The 19,996-nt window shown below is 37.2% G+C and overlaps 1 protein-coding gene across 1 annotated transcript in view; it reads left to right on the forward strand.

The window, feature by feature from the left end:
• Positions 1 to 418: 418 nt before the first annotated feature.
• Positions 419 to 19,996, forward strand: part of LOC148368479 (vasopressin V2 receptor-like) — an 87,577-nt gene continuing 67,999 nt past the window's right edge. The window contains exon 1 of the mRNA XM_088329747.1: positions 419 to 542. The gene's annotated coding sequence lies outside the window, so the exon portion shown is untranslated. The remainder of the gene's footprint in view (positions 543 to 19,996) is intronic.

A 19,996-nucleotide genomic window follows, 5' to 3' on the forward strand; every position in this document is an offset into this window, starting at 1 on the left:
AGCCTCATGGCATGAGGAAGAAATGACCTCCTCAGTCAAGGATTTCGAGCACCCGTCCGCACCCTGCTCAAGAAAACTGCATGTATGCCCAAGGTACGGAAGAGTTTCTAGCAAAAGCAACGCCCCCCTGCCGCCCCCCCAGGCAAACATTAACCTTTGTGCACGTACCACAGTCCACCCCTCACGAGAGGTACACAAAACAATCACACCCTTCCTTTAAGCCCCGCCCTCCACCCTGGAGGACCCGGGTGGGGGTGGGGCACGTCGGGGGGGCTCCCTCCCTCCCTCCCTTCATTGATAGACACGGCGCTGAAGAGAGAACGCAGAGGAGCCATACCAGCCGACACACGTCCAGGATTACAAACATCCGAAATCCGACCATGGGGACCGGGAAGACTTGAATACTTTTGTCGGGAGGGGATCTGGGGGAGGGGGGGCGCCGCTTGAAGGATGCAGTGATATTTTGGGTTATTTTTTGGGTTATTTTCTCCTGGATTGTCGTTCACCTGCTATCGCGATTGGACAGCCAAAGTGGATTACACGTGAGTTTTTTTTATTTATTTATTTGTGTTGAGAAAACAGAGGAAAATTGCAGGACAGTGTGTATTATTTTCCCACTAGATGTCGCTGTATTCTGTCATTTTTCGGGAAAGCGAGCGCTAGAAGCACAACGGAAAAAGACCAAATACGGGGGACTCGAAGTGACCAAAATGAAGCTTATTACTTTTGCCAAGAAGAGAAAGAAAAAAGACAAAAGGAGAGAAAAAAAGAGGAGAAAAAAGGACCAAAAAAAACAAAAATCAATAATATATGGAAAAAAGAAAAAAGAAAATTGCATTATTTTTTTTTCAGTTTTGTCCTTTCTTTAATTCCTTACTTTTCTTTCTTTTTCCTTTTTTCTTTCTTTTTATCCATATTCCCTTTTTTTCTTTCCTTCCCCCAACTTTTCTTTTTAGCCTCTTTCCCCCCCTTTTTTTCCTTTTTTCTTCTTCCCTATTTTTATTCCTATTCAATAAAAAAAAAAAATTCCCTTCTTTTTGTCTTTCTTTGAGAAAGGCTGGATAGAAATTGGAATAAAAAGGCTGCTTTTTGCTCACTTTCAGTCTCCGAAGTTTGTAGTCTCAATTTTGGTTGCACTACACATTATAGCGACATCTAGTGGACAAATCTAAAACACTGTCCCTTTAAAAAACAGCGGACTATTTGTATCAGCGCTGTTTTTGTGGAAAAGCCCATTTGGCCCCACCTCACCTGGATTTTACCTTCCAAGGCCCCCGACTCATTTGGTTTTGGGACCCCTGGTTCAAAGTACAGTGGAACCTCTACTTACGAATATAATTCATTCTGGGAGTAGCTTCTTAACCTGAAACTTTGTAAGTTGAGACGCATTTTGAATGTAAAAGCACTAATCTGTTCCAACCCACCCCAAAAGTACAGTACGATAAATACGATAAATAGTATTTCTATAGCGCTTTTCAAGTCAATGAAGACCTTCCAAATCACTTTACAATGTGCTTCACACTTACCCATTCACACACACACTCACACACTAATAGGGAGTCGGTCATGCATGATATATTTTTTAATAAATCATAAAAAAGCGTCCGAACATAAAACAAATATATGTTAATCTGGATTACCGCACAATAAACATAAAGCCTGAGGCACATAGTGCAAAAATACATAGAATAGGGGAAATATTTAAAATAATCTTTTACCTTTTTTGCCTCAAGCTTCCTGAAAAACTGATCCAATGACGTCTGCTTTTACCGTAAGATAAGACAACACTTTTTCCAGGTGATTCCTTTCCACAAATTTTGCTAAAGCGTCTTTCATTTGGGCCGATTCAACAATGGCTGCGCTTTGCCGGAAATCCTCCTCGTCTCTGAACTCTGATATGGTGAGACGAAGAGCATGCTGGGAGCACGCATGAGCACCGGAATGCCGGGGAGATTTTAAGCGATAGCCAGTTTATTTAAGTTGGGGAAGCTGGGAGCGGCTAATAGCAACGTGTACTGTACTGTGTTTTGACTTTGTATCCTGAAACGCCTTTGTAACTAGAGGCAATACCGTATTTTACGCACTACAAGGCACACCGGATTATAAAATAAATCACAAAACGGGAATCGAACCCAGGTCGCGGCGGTGAGAGCGCCAGAAACAATCCCCTAAACCGGTAGTAATAAATGACATATGAAAAGGCATTTTATTGTATATCGTGATCACATTATTTTTACCCATGGTGCCAGAAACAAATGTTAGAGAACGGAAAGAATAGAAGGTTGTCCTGAAGGTTATAAAGGCAAAAAAGCAAAACAAGGGCAGCAATCGGACTTTGAGTTTGTATATTTATTTCAGAACAACTGTTTTCTCCATTTTGGAACATTCGTTTCTGGCACTGTGAGTAAAAAAAATTGTTGATAAAGAGATGAAATTGAATGCCTTTTTGTATGTCATGTGTACCACTGGTGGTCCAGTGGTTAAGTGCAGATGGTGAGCGCTGCAACTTAGATTTTATGATGATATCACAATATAATAATAATTAGAAAAAATACCGTAGTACACCTTTAAACCTTTTGTAGTAACGAATACTATCAATACTGTATTCGTACTGTAAATCCGAGTGGCAAATGGGGTAATGCTGCCATCTCTTGGACAAAGAAAGTGACTGCAGGCGCTGAACCATGACACTAACTTACTTTTACTGGATTTTCTTAATCTACAGAAATCTAGTATGAAAGTACTCCAAAAATACTACAGAAGTACTACAAAAGTACAACAAAAATACTACAAGATTACAACAAAACTACATCTAAACATTTGTGTTTGGGTTTAGGTACCTAATATACCATGTTACTTTTATTCTGAAAAGAAAAAAAAAACTGGACATACTACAAATATATTACTCCAGTGATACTCCAACACAAAATACTACTAGAGAAATATGACAAAAGAAATACTACAGAATTACAACTACAGTAATATTACAAAAATACTCAAGTGAAAAAATACTATGAAAAGACTACAAAAATACTAATACATAAAATAAATACTACTAATATGACAATGGAAATACTTCAAAATTGCTTCTACAGAAATACTGCAAAATACCTCTATATAAATAATATAAAACAAGAATATTATGGCATAAATACTTCAAAAATAATACAACAGAAATATTATGACCGAAATACTACAAAATACTACTAAACTAATACTAAAACTAAAAAAATCTACATATGTACCTCAAAGAAAAAAAAAACTGGACATACTACAAATATATTACTCCAGTGATACTCCAACACAAAATACTACTAGAGAAATATGACAAAAGAAATACTACAGAATTACAACTACAGTAATATTACAAAAATACTCAATTGAAAAAATACTATAAAAAGACTGCAAAAATACTAATACATAAAATAAATACTACTAATATGACAATGGAAATACTTCAAAATTGCTTCTACAGAAATACTGCAAAATACCTCTATATAAAAAATATTACACAGAAATACCACCAAAGACATATTACAGAAATACTACACGAAAAATACTACAGAAATATTCCGACAGATATACTACAAAAGAAATACTAAAAAAATACAACTATAGTAATATTACAAAAATACTCAAGTACATTTTTTTATGAAAATATACAAAAATACTAGATAACTACTCCAAATAGAAATACTACAGAAATATTACAAAATACCTCTATATAAATAATATAAAACAAAAATATTACAGCATAAATACTTCAAAATAGGTTTTTTGGAGTTTTGTACGTGATCATTTTATATCACTATTTAAAATAAAGAACTGCATCACGATATTCTCATGTTCTCAGATATACACAGGACATCGTAATTTCCCGTTTCAAATAGAAAAAAAAAGTTACAAATAAATGACTTTCATGAGAAACGCACGGGAACAATTCCAGTTAAGAGAAAATACAAGGGTAGGAGTACATGCAAATACCAAAAGTACACCGTTTATTATTCACTAGGCAATATTTAATTGTCTCAGTACAAAATGAGTTGTTTAGGTTTGTTTTGAAAACTGGAAAGAAATATATGTTATAAATATATGAATATATATATGTGTATACGCTCAGAGAAGCGCAAGAGAAAAACGAGCTGCAGGTTGAAATATGTCCACTTGATGTTGCCAAAGCCAGGTGCCTCTGAGAAAGATGCTGTACTTGTATTTCTCTCTCTCTCTCTCTCTCTCTCATCTCTCTCTCTCTCTCTCTCTCTCTCTCTCTCTCTCTCTCTCTCTCTCTCTCTCTCTCTCTCTCTCTCTCTCTCTCTCTCTCTCTCTCCCCCCTTCTTTTTCTCTCACTCTGTCTCTCTCTCTCTCTCTCTCTCTCTCTCTCTCTCTCTCTCTCTCTCTCTCTCTCTCTCTCTCTCTCTCTCTCTCTCTCTCTCTCTCTCTCTCTCTCCCCCTTCTTTTTTCTCTCACTCTGTCTCTCTCTCTCTCTCTCTCTCTCTCTCTCTCTCTCTCTCTCTCTCTCTCTCTCTCTCTCTCTCTCTCTCTTCTCTCTCTCTCTCTCTCTCTCTCTCTCTCTCTCTCTCTCTCTCTCTCTCTCTCCCCTTCTTTTTTCTCTCACTCTGTCTCTCTCTCTCTCTTTCACTCTCGGTGTCTCTCTTATTCCCTTCCTTTGTTCCTCTTGTATCCCTCTCTCTCTGTGTATTTTTACCTTCATTTGCTCTAACTTCCTCTTATACTTTTCTCTCTTTTCTCTGTCTCCCTTCCTCCCCCTTCTCTCTTTCTTTTTTATCTCCTTCTCTATCTCTTCTATTTCTCTTTGGATATCTTTCTTTCTCTCCCTTTCTCTCCCATTCTCTCATTACTTCTGTTTCCATCCCTTTGGTTTTTCAGGCTCTCTCCCTTTCTTCTCTCTTCTCTTATTATTCGTCCCACCCTCTCTCCTTTTCCCTACCTTCTCTTATTTCTTTCTCTCTTTTTTTCTCTCTTAATCTAATCTTGTTTTTGCTCTCTCTCTCTCTCTCTCTCTTTCTCTCTCTCTCTCTCTCTCTCTTTCTCTCTCTCTCTCTCTCTCTCTCTCTCTCTCTCTGCACTCACTTTCTTTCTCTCTCTCTCCCCAGCTTTTCACTCTCGCTCTCTCTAGATTTTTCACTCCCTCTCTCTCTCTCTCTCTCTCTCTCTCTCTCTCTTGCTTTCCCCTCTCGGCTTCCCCCTCTCTCTCACTCTCGCTTTCCCTTTCTCTCTTTCTTTTTATCTCTAACTCTCTCTCACTTTCCCCTCTCTCTTTCTCTTGCTCTCACTTTCTTTCTCTCTCTCTCTCTCTCTCTCTCTCTAGCTTTTCACTCTCGCTCTCTCTAGATTTTTCACTCTCTCTCTCTCTCTCTCTCTCTTGCTTTCCCCTCTCAGCTTCCCCCCTCTCCCTCACTCTCGCTTTCCCTTTCTCTCTTTCTTTTTATCTCTCTCTCTCTCTCTCTCACTTTCCGCCGCTCTCTTTCTCTATAATCTAGTAGTCCGCCCCCCGAGAGAATGTTTTTTCTATCGTGTGGCCCCCGAGTCAAAATGAGTTTGACACCCCTGGTATAGAGTATTTGTGTAAACTATACTCACTCTCACATATAACATCATACTCTCACGGTGCAAAAACTAGTGATATTCGAAAGATTGAAAGTGTTTTTGATTGGTTGAAGATAACAAAAATACTTTACAAAAAGCATTACTTCTTCTGCCCTGTCTGGGGGATTTCTCGCCTGTGATTGGTCCGTTGCCACACGTGGATGCTTGTGAGATACGATGGTGGGAAGTTGCTGCTACCTTGTTTAGATAGATAGATAGATAGATAGATAGATAGATAGATAGATAGATAGATAGATAGATAGATAGATAGATAGATAGATAGATAGATAGATAGATAGATAGATAGATAGATAGATAGATAGATAGATAGATAGATACCATAGATAGATAGATAGATAGATAGATAGATAGATAGATAGATAGATAGATAGATAGATAGATAGATAGATAGATAGATAGATACCATAGATAGATAGATAGATAGATAGATAGATAGATAGATAGATAGATAGATAGATAGATAGATAGATAGATAGATAGATAGATAGATAGATAGGTAGATAGATGTCTAGATAGATGTCCAAATAGATGTCTAGATAGATAGATAGATGTCTAGATAGATAGATGTCTAGATAGATGTCTAGATAAATGTCTAGATAGATGTCTAGATAGATAAATAGATGTCTAGATATATAGATAGATGTCTAGATAGATGTCTAGATAGATGTCTAGATAGATGTCTAGATAGATAGATAGATAGATAGATAGATAGATAGATAGATAGATAGATAGATAGATAGATAGATAGATAGATAGATAGATGTCTAGATAGATGTCTAGATAGATAGGTAGATAGATGTCTAGATAGATGTCTAAAAAGATGTCCAAATAGATAGATAGATGTCTAGATAGATAGATAGATAGATGTCTAGATAGATAGATGTCTAGATAGATGTCTAGATAAATGTCTATATAGATAGATAGATAGATAGATAGATAGATAGATAGATAGATAGATAGATAGATAGATAGATAGATAGATAGATAGATAGATAGATAGATACATAGATAGATAGATAGATAGATAGATAGATGTCTAGATAGATGTCTAGATAGATGTCTAGATAGATAGGTAGATAGATGTCTAGATAGATGTCTAAAAAGATGTCTAGATAGATAGATAGATGTCTAGATAGATGTCTAGATAGATAGATAGATAGATAGATGTCTAGATAGATAGATGTCTAGATAGATGTCTAGATAAATGTCTAGATAGATAGATAGATAGATAGATAGATAGATAGATAGATAGATAGATAGATAGATAGATAGATAGATAGATAGATAGATAGATAGATGATAGATAGATAGATAGATAGATAGATAGATAGATAGATAGATAGATAGATAGATGTCTAGATAGATGTCTAGATAGATAGATAGATAGATAGATAGATAGATAGATAGATAGATAGATAGATAGATAGATAGATAGATAGATAGATAGATAGATAGATAGAGGTCTAGATAGATAAGTAGATAGATGTCTAGATAGATGTCTAAATAGATGTCTAGATAGATAGATAGATGTCTAGATAGATAGATAGATAGATGTCTAGATAAATGTCTAGATAGATAGACAGATAGATAGATAGATAGATAGATAGATAGATAGATAGATAGATGGATAGATACCATCCCCTGATCTAAAACCTACACGAGGGCAAGGAAAAACTCAAAAACCTCAAGTCCTATTTATTTTTGACGTCTCAAAGGGCTGCACAGACCAGAGACTATTCTGACACCATCCCCTGATCTAAAACCTACATGAGGGCAATGATCCAATGTTCAAAATGTAGTATATAAAAAAATGTAACCTAGCCTTTTTTTTTATAAAAACGGTCTTCACGCCCTCTGTTGGACGAAAGTGGTACTACACTTCCCAGCGTCACAGCATGCACCCTCATTTGCAATGATTTGACATATTTCTCAATCACGTGATCCGACAAATCGATGATCTAATGAGTTGCCGACGCTTTGAATCTTTTAATCGATTAGTTGCTGCAGCCCTAGGTCATTGTCTCGAACTAATAGATTACATGTTGCGGAATAAAAAGACTAAAATCCTGCACTCTTTTACTCTAATTTCTATGCTCACGTTTGCCACAATTATTTAGTTGTTCCTGTATATATTTCTAAGGGACGGGCAGGGCACCTGTATGATGCGGCAGGGGTAAACCAGCGAAAGCTGTCGGGCCCTGCTGTTGAACAGAAGAGTGTGTTGTGTCACCTGTGATATGGCCGCTTTCTTGTGTCCTGTTTCATCTGGAGGGACAAATATAGTATTACTGTAGTAGTATTTTTATAACAATTCTATACTATTTTTTTATTTTCAGAATGAAAAAAAAAATACGAGGTCCTTGTTTTTAAGCACTATATTTTATATTTCGTTTTGTAGTTATTGTGTAGTATTTTTCTTGTATTTCTGTTGAAGTATTTTGAGTGGGCACATAAAGTGACAATTGGGATCAAATAAGTGAGCCACTCTTGAGGGCCCCCTAGTGGTTACGGGGCCCTAAGCAACCGCTTAGCTCGCTTATGCCCTCTCTGATCCTCATAATACTCATCTCATCTCATCAGCTACACCGCTTATCCTCAGTAGGGTCGCGGGGGTGCTGGAGCCCATCCCAGCAATCATTGGGCAGTGGGCAGGGGACACCATGAACTGGTTGCCAGCCAATCGCAGGGCACACCGGGACAGACAACTCACTCGCTCATTCACACCTAGGGACAATTTGGACCGGCCAATTCAACTGAAATGCATGTTTTTTGGCATGTGGGAGGAAACCCACGCAAGCACGGGGAGAACATGCAAACTCCGCACAGAAAGTCTGGAGTTGGATTTGAACCCACGCACGAGGTTCCCAAGACATGAACTGTGCCGCACACGCGCTAACCACTGCGCCGCCGTGCTGCCCCCGGCCGTTCTCGTGTATCTTTAAAACCTAGCTGGTTCAAACAGACAGGAACGCCACAGAGGTGAATAATAAGAGTAGTATCGTGATACCTGATATCATCCTCATCCAAATCAGAAAATAAAGAACATTCACATTTTCTCACACAGTTTTTTTATGTCACAACTAGCTAACAACAAACAAGCTAATAAAAAGTGTGCCTTGAATTTACTCTGGAATTTGCATGGACTGATAAGGCCACGCATCTATTTGCTCTTTTTTTTCCCCTTGCAGATAAGAAAGAGCCAAAAGAGGTTAATGGCTTAATTATTAGCGGGATAATGGAGGCACTTTTCAAGCGGCATGCGTTGGTCTCGTGGAAACATCACATGTTTGTTTGCACGGAGGTGACCCACTTTTCTTCTCACACGACCCAAAATACTTTATAAAATAAAAACTGTATTTTTTGGACTATAAGGTTGTATTTTGGTCAGGACCAGAACGGAATCAGGACCCAATTGCGTAGCGTTTACCACACGTTTTATTAAAGGAAAGAGGAAGGGCTGCGGGAAGCAAGTCGCCCTCGTACTCGGATTCTGATCCGAACATGGAAGTGGATCATCCGTAGTGAGCGATGGCGGTGTCAAGGAAAAAAAACAGGTCGATATCCGGGACAGGAAAGCAAAAAACGTAGTCAGAAACGGGTCGTAAGCCGGACGGGTCAGAAACGGGTCGTAAGCCGGACGGGAGAGTAGATGTGGTCGGGATCAAAAACGGGTCGTAAGTCGGGACGGGAGAGCAGACGTGGTCAGGATCAAAACGGGTCCTAGTCGGAGACTGACGGGAGCAAAAACGGGACAGGTGGGATTTAGGGTCAAAAAAGGCTTGCCTAATGTTAACTGAGGTTTGCAGACGGACTGACAACGGGGGACTGACAGGACTAGGTTGAAATAGTGACAGGAAGCCAATCAGAACCCGCAACAGTTGGCACCAAATGACCGGGCGCAGCAATTTTTTGGTATGGCTTTGCTTTGCTGGGCATTCTACTTGGGGGAGGTTGTCGGGGCGTGGTTTGTTGAAGCGCCAGGGAGCCACTAGGGGGTGCCAAATAGCAATATGGCCGCATGCAGCTCCAGAGTCGCGAGTACACGAAAGCAGATGTAACGTAATGTAATGTAAATCTACATTTCTATAGCGCTTTTCAAGTCCACGAAGACCTCCCAAAGCGCTTTACAATGTGCTTCACACTTACCCATTCACACACTTACGTTACAAAAACCTAATTTGGCATATATGTGTACATATTAAACCACAAAGTTATTGACACTGTCACAATTCTGCACCCATGTTGTACTTTGTAGCTCTCTCTATTGTCCTCCTACCTTTATCAGTATTTTTCCCCCTTGGTTCCTTGCTAGTTCTTTGTCTTCTTTGTCACATTCCAAGCATCCTTCACGTGATAGGATGACTATATTACACACATCGGGTTGTGGGTGGTGTCCCTATTCAAGGCAATAGAAAAACTATGGTTAAGGTTTTGGTTGCGCCAACTTGCAATTGAACCCACAACCCTAAAACTGCTACAGGCGGTTAACCTTTGGATGTGCCTTGACACCAAAAGTTGCTAAGGACATACCCAGAGGCATAAAGTACTACTGTGTATATTTTTACAAAAATTGGTTCAGCCGTTTTTGAGCCTATAAACCACGTACGAACACACAAAAATACCCAAACACAGACAATCAGGATTTATACAATATGACTATGTTGTTACTATGTTAATACCAGTTTCATTATTGTAAGAGAGGTTAAATAGACTCGGGCAACCACTAAAAAAATCGTTTTACTAGAAAATCACAATGACGCAGCACTGGCGATTGTTAGTATAAGAAATAAGCTGTTTTTTAGTATTTGCTAGTATTTTTGCCGTGGCCTCAAGTGACTCGTGGGGATTAGAAGAGCTCCGGGAGGGTGTCGGCCTATTGAAGCATTAAATCTTAATGGACTGGAAATGGTGACGAACGCCAAAAAACACAAAGAAGAAACAAAGTCGGTCGAGATAAGCGTTTGAAAGGCCATTAGTGAAGTGAAACATACTTGCTCTCTCATTTAACAAAATACTCTTACACATGCACAACTTTACTCTCATACAGACAGTTATAATCGTGCATAAACACTGCTATACTCTACCATACATGTTACTATACTCTCTCACATATACCACTATACTCTCTCACAGTTACCAATATGCTCTCACCCACACCACTATACTCTCATATACACACTACTACACTATTTATATGTGTGTAGAGTATTTGTTTAAATACTCACTCTCAGACATAACATCATACTCTCAAAGTACACAACTATACTCACATACAGACACTGTTATAATCGTGCATAAACACTGCTATACTCTACCATACATGTTACTATACTCTTTCACATATACCAATATACTCTCTCACAGTTACCGATATGCTCTCATGCACACTATTATACTCTCACACACACACTACTATACTCTTTGTGTATAGAGTATTAGTGTAAATACTCACTCTCAGATATAACATCATACTCTCAAAGTGTAAAACTATACTCACATCCAGACACTGTTATACCTGTGCACAAATAATACTATACTCTACCAGAAATGTTACTATACTCTCTCACATACACCAGTATACTCTCTCACAGTTACCAATATAATCTCATTCACACCATTATACTCTCATACACACTACTATACTATTTATATGTGTATAGAGTATTTGTGTAAATACTCACTCTCAGATATAACATCATACTCTCAAAATACACAACTATACTCACATACAGTCACTGTTATAATCGTGCATAAACACTACTCTACTCTACCATTCACGTTACTATACTCTCTCACATATACCACTATACTCTTTCACATATACCAATATACTTTCTCACAGTTACCGATATGCTCTCATGCACACTATTATACTCTCATACACACACTACTATACTCTTTGTGTATAGAGTATTAGTGTAAATACTCACTCTCAGATATAACATCATACTCTCAAAGTGTAAAACTATACTCACATCCAGACACTGTTATACCTGTGCACAAATACTACTATACTCTACCAGAAATGTTACTATACTCTCTCATACACCAGTATACTCTCTCACAGTTACCAATATGCTCTCACCCACACCACGATAATCTGATACACACTACTATACTCTTTAAATGTGTATAGAGTATTTGTGTAAATACTCCCTCTCAGGTATAACATCATACTCTCAAAGTGCAAAACTATACTCACATACAGACACTGTTATACCTGTGCACAAACACTACTATACTCTACCAGAAATGTAACTATACTCTCTCATACACCAGTATACTCTCTCACATTACCAATATGCTCTCACCCCAACCACGATACGCTGATACACACTACTATACTCTTTAAATGTGTATAGAGTATTTGTGTAAATACTCACTCACAGATATAACATCATACTCTCAAAGTGCACAACTAAACTCACATACAGACACCGTTATACTCTCATACACACTACTATACTCTTTATATGTGTATTGAGTATTTCTGTAAATATTCACTCTCAGATATAACGTCATACCCTCAAAGTGCACTTGTAAATCGTGCTTGCTCTCACATTTAACATCATAATCTCACACATGCACAACTATACTCTCATACAGGCAAATTATACCCAAGCACAAACACTGCTATACTCTACCATACATGTTACTATGCTCTCTCACGTATACCGCTTTACTCTCTCACAGTTACCAATATGCTCTCACACACACCATTATACTCTCATACACACTACTATACTCTTTATATGTGTATAGAGTATTTGTGTAAATACTCACTTTCAGATATGACATCATACCCTCAAAGTGCACTTGTAAATCATACTTGCTCTCATATTTAATTCATAATCTCACACATGCACAACTATACTCTCATACAGGCAAATTTATACCCAAGCACAAAGACTACTATACCCTACCATACATGTGACTATACTCTCTCACAGTTACCAATATGCTCTCACCCACACCACTATACTCTCATACACAAACCACTATACTCTCATACATACACTACTATACTCTTTATATGTGTATAGGGTATTTGTGTAAATACTCACTCTCAGATATAACATCATACTCTCAAAGTGCACAATTATACTCACATACAGACACTGTTATACCTGTGCACAAACACTACTATACTCTACCATACATGTTACTGTACTCTCTCACACGTACCACTATGCTCTTACACACACCGCTACACACTCAATCACAACCGACTATACTCTTAAGGTGTATAGTGTGTGTAAATTATACTCACCCTCACATATAACATCATACTCTCACACATGCACAATTATACTCTCATACATACAATTACACAACACTACTTTTCTCTGTCACGCATACTACTGTACTCTCTTACACATACCATAAGTCTTGCACAGGTCCATCATACTATCACATAAACCACTATACTCTCTCACACACAATACTATACTCTTCATATGTGTATAGAGTATTTGTGTAAATCATACTTGCTCCCCCATTAACATCATAATCTCAGACATGCACAACTACAGTATACTCTCATACGGGCAAATTTATACCCAAGCCCAAAGACTACTATACTCTACCATACATGTTACTACACTCTCTCACACATACCACTATACTCTCTGGCACATACCACTATGCTCCCACTCACACCACTATACTCCCATGCACACAGTATTATACTCTCTCACTCTACTACTACTATACTCTTATACGCAGACACTAGACTCTTTATATGTGTACAGAGTATTTGTGTTAACTATACTCACTCTCACATTAAACATCATACTCTCACTATACTATACTCTCAAACAGACAATGTTATACCCATGCACAAACACTACTATACTCCACCTTACATATTACTATACTTTCTAACAAATACTACTATACTCTCTCACACATACCACTATAGTAATATGTGTGAGAGACTATACTGTAGTAGTGTGTGTTTATGAGAGTATAATGGCATGTGTGAGAGTGTATAGTAGTGTGAGTATGAGTGTACAGTAGAGTAGTACACGTGAGAGAGTGTAACATTTTATGTGTGGGAGAGTATAGTAGTGTGTGTTTGGAAGTTTAATAGTATGTGTGAGAGAGCATAGTGGTGTGTATTAGAGAGTACACAAGTGTTTGTGCATGGGTATGACTGTCTGTGTGAGAGTATCCTAGTTGTGCATGTGTGAGATTATGATGTTATATGTGAGAGCAAGTATGATTTACACAAATAATCCCTATACCATAATAAGTGTGGGAGAGTATATTAGCATATATGAGAGAGTATAGTAGTCTTAATTGATGGGTAAGACTGTATGAGAGTAGAGTTATGTATGTGTGAGAATATGATGTCAAATTTACACCTCAAACAGTCCCACCATACTACCTCTCATACGTTTTCGCTACACTGAATAAAGCTAATTGGTCCTTCGAGCCAGATATTGCACACTGTGAGGGTTTTGTACAGTCCTCTCATGTTCTCCCCGCAAGCTCAAAATGAATTGATGCATTTTCTACTCATTTAAAGTGTCTACTAAACTATATTCTTAACCATCGGTCCTCTGACACAGATATTTTCCACTGTTAGGATTTTGTACAGTCCTCCCTTGTTTTCCTTCCTAGCTCAAAATACACTTTCTCCTTATTTCACGAGTCTGTTAAACTATAAAGTTAACAATTGGTCCTCCGATGCAGATATTGTACATCGTGAGGTTTTGTACAGTCTTCGTCTGTTCTCCTTGCAAATTCAAAATTCATTGATGTCTTCCCTCCTTATTTTAAGTGTCTGTTGAACTATAAAGTTAGCAATTGGTCCCTTGAGCCAAATTATGTAGATTTTTAAGATTTTGTACAGTCCTCCCTTGTTTTCCTTCCAAGCTCAAAATGTATTGGTCTTCTCTCATTTCACGTATCTATTAAACTATATAGTTAACAATTGGTCCTCTGAGCCAGATATTGTACATCTTGAGGTTTTGTACAGTCCTCCCTTGTTTTCTTTGCAAGCTTAAAATGCATTGATCTTCTCTCATTTCACGTATCTATTAAACTATAAAGTTAATTATTCCTTTGAGACAAAATATTGTACATAGTGAATTTTTTTTACAGTTATCACCTGTTCTCCTTGCAAACTTAAAATGTATGTCTCTCTCCATATGTAAGTCTCTGTTGAAGTATAAACTCAACAATTTGTCTTTTGAGCCAGATATTGTACACCGTTAAGGGTTAGTACAGTCCTCATCTGTTCTCCTTGCAGATTCATAATTTGTTCATGTTTTCCCCTCCTAATTCCAAGTGTCGGTTTAACTACAGATGTAACAATTGGTCCGTGGAGACATATATTTTACATTGTGAGGATTTTGTATAGTCCTCACCTGTTCTCCTTGCAAACTCAAAATGCATTGATGTTTTCTCTCCTTATTTAAATGTCAGTTGAACTGTAAACTCAACCATTTGTCTTTTGAGACAGATTTTGTACATCGTGAGGTTGTACAGTCCTCTCCTGTTTTCCTTGCAAACTGAAAATTAATAATGTCTTCTCTCATGATTTAAGTGTCTGTTGTAGTATAAACTTAACGTTTTGTCTTTTGAGACGGATATTGTACATCGTTAGGGGTTTGTACAGTCCTCACCTGTTCTTCTTGCAAACTAAAAATGCATTGATGTCTTCTCTCCTTATTCAAATGCCATTTGAACTATTAAATCAGCAATTTGTCTTTTGAGACGGATATTATACATAGTTAGGGGTTAGTACAGTCCTCATCTGTTCTCCTTGCAGATTCATAATTTGTTGATGTTGGTCCTTCGAGCCATATATTGTACATCGTGAGGATTTTGTACAGTCCTCACCTGTTCTATCTGCAAAGTCAAAACGCATTGAAATCTTCTCTCCTTATTTAAATGTCAGTTTAACTATAAACTCAACGATTTGTTTTTTGAGACATATATTGTACATCGTGAGGATTTTGTACAGCCCTCACTTGTTCTCCTTGCAAACTCAAAATGCATTGATGTCTTCTCTCCTTATTCAAATGTCAGTTGAACGATACACTCAACGATTTGTCTTTTAAGACAGATATTGTACATCCGAAGGTTTTTGTACAGTCCTCACCTTTTTTCCTTGCAAACCGAAAATTAATTAACGTCTTCTCTCCTATTTAATTGTCAGTTTAACTTTAAACTAAAGGATTTGTCTTTTGAGACATATAATGTACATCGTGAGGTTTTTGTACAGTCCTCACCTGTTCTCCTTGCAAACTCCAAATGCATTGATGTCTTCTCTCCTTATTTAAATGTCAGTTGAACGATACACTCAACGATTTGTCTTTTAAGACAGATATTGTACATCCGAAGGTTTTTGTACAGTCCTCACCTTTTTTCCTTGCAAACCGAAAATTAATTAACGTCTTCTCTCCTATTTAAATGTCAGTTTAACTTTAAACTGAAGGATTTGTCTTTTGAGACATATAATGTACATCGTGAGGTTTTTGTACAGTCCTCACCTGTTCTCCTTGCAAACTCCAAATGCATTGATGTCTTCTCTCCTTATTTAAATGTCAGTTGAACGATACACTCAAAGATTTGTCTTATGGGACAGATATTGTATATCCGAAGGTTTTTGTACAGACCTCACTTTTTCTCCTTGCAAACGGAAAATCAATTAATGTCTTCTCTCCTTATTTCACGTGTCTATTTAAATACCAAGTTAACAATTGGTCCTCCGAGCCAAATATTGTACATTGTTAAGGGTTAGTGCAGTCCTCATCCGTTCTCCTTGCAGATTCATAATTTGTTGCTGTTGTTCTTACCTAATTTTAAGAGTCTGTTAAACTGTAGGGGTAACAATTGGTCCTTCGAGACATATATTGTGCATCGTGAGGTTTTTGTACAGTCCTCACCTGTTTTCTTTGCAAACTCAAAATGTATTGATGTCTTCTCTCCTTATTTAAATGTCAGTTAGATAGATAGATAGATAGATAAATAGATAGATAGATAGATAGATAAATAGATAGATAGATAGATAGATAGATAGATAGATAGATAGATAGATAGATAGATAGATAGATAGATAGATAGATAGATAGATAGATAGATAGATAGATAGATAGATGGATAGATAGATAGATAGATAGATAGATAAATGAATGTCTAAATACTAGATGTCTAGATGTCTAGATGTCTAGATAGATAGATAGATAAATAGATGGATAGATAGATAGATAGATAGATAGATAGATAGATAGATAGATAGATAGATAGATAGATAGATAGATAGATAGATAGATAGATAGATAGATAGATAGATAGATAGATAGATAGATAGATAGATAGATAGATAGATAGATAGATAAATGAATGTCTAAATACTAGATGTCTAGATGTCTAGATGTCTAGATAGATAGATAGATAAATAGATGGATAGATAGATAGATAGATAGATAGATAGATAGATAGATAGATAGATAGATAGATAGATAGATAGATAGATAGATAGATAGATAGATAGATAGATAGATAGATAGATAGATAAATAGATAGATAGATAGATAGATAGATAGATAGATAGATAGATAGATAGATAGATCGATAGTTGTCTAGTTAGATAGATAGATAGATAGATAGATAGATAGATAGATAGATAGATAGATAGATAGATAGATAGATAGATAGATAGATAGATAGATAGATAGATAGATAGATAGATAGATAGATAGATAGATAGATAGATAGATAAATAGATAGATAGATAGATAGATAGATAGATAGATAGATAGATAGATAGATAGATAGATAGATAGATAGATAGATAGATACTTTATTCATCCCAGCAGGGAAATTCACAGCGATTTGTCTTTTGAGACAGATATTGTAGATTGTTATGGGTTTGTACAGTCCCCACCTGTTCTCCTTGCAAACTCAAAATGCATTGATGTCTTCTCTCCTTATTCAAAAGTCAGTTGAACTATAAACTCAACTATTTGTCTTTTGAGACAGATATTGTACATCGTTAGGGGTTTGTACAGTCCTCACCTGTTTTCCTTGCAAACTGAAAATCATTTAAAATCTTCTCTCCTTATCCTGTTCAAGTATGAACTCAACGATTTGTCTTTTGAGACGGATATTGTACATAGTTAGGGTTTTTGTACAGTCCTCATCTGTTCTCCTTGCAGATTTATAATTTGTTGATGTTGTTCCCTCCTAATTTTAAGTGTTAAACTATAGAGATAATAATTGGTCCTTTGAGACAGATATTGTACATTGTTAGGTTTTTGTACAGTCCTCACCTGTTCTCCTTGAGAACTCAAAATGCATTGATGTCTTCTCTCCTTATTTAAATATGAGTTAAACTATAAACTCAACTATTTGTCTTTTGAGACAGATATTGTACATCGTTAGGTTTTCAGACAGTCCTCAACTGTTCTCCTTGCAAACTCAAAATGCATTGATGTCTTCTCTCCTTATTCGAATGTCAGTTGAACTATAAACTCAACGATTTGTCTTTTGAAACAGATATTCTACATCATTAGGGGTTGGTACAGTCCTCATCTGTTCTCCTTGCAAACTCAAAATGCATTGATGTCTTCTCTCCTCATTTAAATGTGAGTTGAACTATAAACTCAACAATTTGTCTTTTGAGACAGATATTGTACATTGTGAGGTTTTTGTACAGCCCTCATCTGTTCTCCTTGCAAATTCAGAATGCATTTATGTCTTTTCTCTTTATTTAAATGTCAGTTGAACTATAAACTCAACGATTTGTCTTTCGAGCCAGATATTGTACATCGTTAGGGGTTTGTACAGTCCTCACCTGTTCTCCTTGCAAACTCAAAATGCATTGATGTCTTCTCTCCTTATTTCACGTGTCTATTTAAATATCAAGTTAACAGTTGGTCCTCCGAGCCAGATATTGTACATTCTTAGGGGTTGGTACAGTCCTCATTTTTTCTCCTTGCAGGATCAAAATTAGTTGTTGTCTCCTCTCCTTAGACAGAGTGTCTACTAAACTACAAATTTACAGATTAAAACCTCCCCGAATCAGATTTTGATTGCGCAATATTCACCATTACATCACTACGAAATACTTGTCGTTACCCCTTTAAAGGCTGCAGGAGCTGCGGCCAGTATTGTGAAAATACGGCCATTGTTTTTGCCTGACACAAAACGCAGATGTGGGTCACTAATGACGTGCGTTTCCAAGCCATTAACATTTAATGAGCTGTTTACGCGAGACATGCCGAGTACAAATTGTTTACTTTTATCATCGGACGTTTCTCATGAATAAATCAAGCGCCCACGCTCGCATTGGTGCGCATGGTTGACACCTGCTGCCTCATTCACGAAGCGCTTTGTGTTCACGTTGCACCAGGACCTCTTTTTGAAGCTCTCATGAAAGGAAGCGAGGTCATGGAGGCTGTAGAATGCAACGGGTGGCGCTTTTATACAGTAGGTCAATATGCAAAAATGGTTTAGAACATCTATCATTTTGTGTTTATGCGGTGTGAAGATCTCCTTTAGTCATTTTAAGCTCTTTTGAAAGCAAGCGAGGTCATGGAGGCTGTAAAATGCAACAGGTGCCGCTTTTATTCTGTCAGTCAGTATGCAAAAATGTTTTAAAACATCTATCATTTTGTGTTTATGCTGTGTATAGATCTCCTTTAGTCATTTTAAGCTCTTTTGAAAGGAAGCGAGGTCATGGAGGCTGTAAAATGCAACGGGTGGCGCTTTTATACAGTAGGTCTATATGCAAAAATGTTTTAGAACATCTATCATTTTGTGTTTATGCTGTGTGAAGATATCCTCTAGTCACCTTAAGCTCTTTTAAAAGGAAGCGAGGTCATAGAGGCTGTAAAATGCAACAAGTAGGACTTTTAACCCGTCAATCAGTACGCAAAACTGTTTTCGAACACCTATCATTTTGTGTTTATGCTGTGTGAAGATCTCATCTAGTCACCTCAAGCTCTTTTAAAAGGAAGCGAGGTCATGGAGGTTGTAAAATGCATTGGGTGGCGCTTTTATCCTGTCAATCAGTATGGAAAAATGTTTTGGAGCACCTATCATTTTGTGTTTATCCTTTGTTAAGATCTCATTTTCTCACCCTAAGCCCTTTTAAAAAGAAGCGAGGACATGGAGGCTGTAAAATGCCACAAGTGGCTCTTTTATCCTGTCAATCAGTATGAAAAAAATGTTTTGGAACACCTATCATTTTGTGTTTATGCTGTTTGAAGATCTCATCTAGTCACCTCAAGCTCTTTTAAAAGGAAGCGAGGTCATGGAGGTTGTAAAATGCAACGGGTGGCGCTTTTATACAGTAGGTCTATATGCAAAACTGTTTTCGAACACCTATCATTTTGTGTTTATGCTGTGTGAA

The sequence above is a fragment of the Urocampus carinirostris genome, chromosome 3, assembly GCF_059441175.1.
Source record: "Urocampus carinirostris isolate Australia breed hairy pipefish chromosome 3, RoL_Ucar_1.0, whole genome shotgun sequence".
Classification (NCBI taxonomy): domain Eukaryota; kingdom Metazoa; phylum Chordata; class Actinopteri; order Syngnathiformes; family Syngnathidae; genus Urocampus; species Urocampus carinirostris.